Source organism: Arachis hypogaea, chromosome 12, assembly GCF_003086295.3.
Source record: "Arachis hypogaea cultivar Tifrunner chromosome 12, arahy.Tifrunner.gnm2.J5K5, whole genome shotgun sequence".
NCBI classification, from domain to species: Eukaryota; Viridiplantae; Streptophyta; class Magnoliopsida; order Fabales; family Fabaceae; genus Arachis; species Arachis hypogaea.
This window is the reverse complement of record NC_092047.1, coordinates 12,935,976-12,937,627: the sequence shown is the minus strand read 5'-3', so window position 1 is coordinate 12,937,627 and position 1,652 is coordinate 12,935,976. Positions and strand designations below refer to the sequence as shown.

At 42.4% G+C, this 1,652-nt stretch overlaps 1 non-coding gene across 1 annotated transcript; it reads right to left on the bottom strand.

Annotated features, from left to right (window-relative positions):
- Nucleotides 1-419: 419 nt before the first annotated feature.
- LOC112730906 (small nucleolar RNA R71) lies at nt 420-527 on the bottom strand. Its single transcript, XR_003166708.1, has one exon. It is a non-coding gene; the product is annotated as a small nucleolar RNA R71 (small nucleolar RNA).
- Between the last annotated feature and the right edge of the window lie 1,125 nt (nt 528-1,652).

The following is a 1,652-nucleotide window of genomic DNA, read 5'->3' as shown; positions in this document are numbered from 1 at the left end:
AAATTTTTGAACAGGCAGAGGAGATGGCAGCTGAAAATAATAATAATGCAAGGAGGATGCTTGGTGATTTCACTGCACCTAATTCCAATTTACATGGAAGAAGCATCTCCATTCCTGCCATTGGAGCAAACAACTTTGAGCTGAAACCTCAATTAGTTTCTCTGATGCAGCAGAACTGCAAGTTTCATGGACTTCCATCTGAAGATCCTTTTCAGTTCTTAACTGAATTCTTGCAGATATGTGATACTGTTAAGACTAATGGAGTAGATCCTGAAGTCTACAGGCTCATGCTTTTCCCTTTTGCTGTAAGAGACAGAGCTAGATTATGGTTGGATTCTCAACCTAAAGACAGCCTGAACTCTTGGGATAAGCTGGTCACGGCTTTCTTAGCCAAGTACTTTCCTCCTCAAAAGCTGAGCAAGCTTAGAGCTGATGTTCAAACCTTCAGACAGAAAGAAGGTGAATCCCTCTATGAAGCTTGGGAAAGATACAAACAGTTGACCAAAAAGTGTCCTTCTGACATGCTTTCAGAATGGACCATCCTGGATATATTCTATGATGGTCTGTCTGAGCTATCAAAGATGTCACTGGACACTTCTGCAGGTGGATCCATTCACCTAAAGAAAACGCCTGCAGAAGCTCAAGAACTCATTGACATGGTTGCTAATAACCAATTCATGTACACTTCTGAAAGGAATTCTGTGAGTAATGGGATGCCTATGAAGAAGGGAGTTCTTGAGGTTGATACTATGAATGCCATATTGGCTCAGAACAAAATATTGACTCAGCAAGTCAATATGATTTCTCAGAGTCTGCATGGAATGCAAGCTGCATCCAACAGTACTCAAGAGGCATCTTCTGAAGAAGAAGCCTATGATCCTGAGAACCCTGCAATAGCAGAGGTGAACTACTTAGGTGAACCTTATGGAAACACCTATAACTCAACATGGAGAAATCATCCAAATTTCTCATGGAAGGATCAAAAGCCTCAACAAGGCTTTAATAATAGTGGAAGAAACAGGTTTAGCAATGGCAAACCTTTTCCATCATCAACTCAGCAACAGACAGAGAACTCTGAACAAAATGCTTCTAATTTAGCAAATCTAGTCTCTGATCTATCTAAGGCCACTGTAAGTTTCATGACTGAAACAAGGTCTTCCATTAGAAATCTGGAAGCACAAGTGGGCCAGCTGAGTAAAAGGATCACTGAAATCCCTCCTAGTACTCTCCCAAGCAATACAGAAGAGAATCCAAAAGGAGAGTGCAAGGCCATTGACATAAGCGCCATGGCCGAACCTGTGAGGAAAGGAGAGGACGTGAATCCCAAGGAGGAAGACCTCCTGGGACGTCCAGTGATCAATATGGAGCTTCCCCCTGAGGAACCAAAGGACTCTGAGGCTCACCTAGAGACCATAGAGATCCTATTGAACCTCCTTATGCCCTTCATGAGCTCTGATGAGTATTCCTCTTCTGAAGAGAATGAGGATGTTACTGAAGAGCAAACTGCCAAGTTTCTTGGTGCAATCATGAAGCTGAATGCCAAATTATTTGGCATTGATGCTTGGGAAGTTGAACCTCCCTTGTTCATCAATGAACTAAGTGATCTGGATCAACTGACATTGCCTCAAAAGAGACAGGATCCTGGAAAGTTC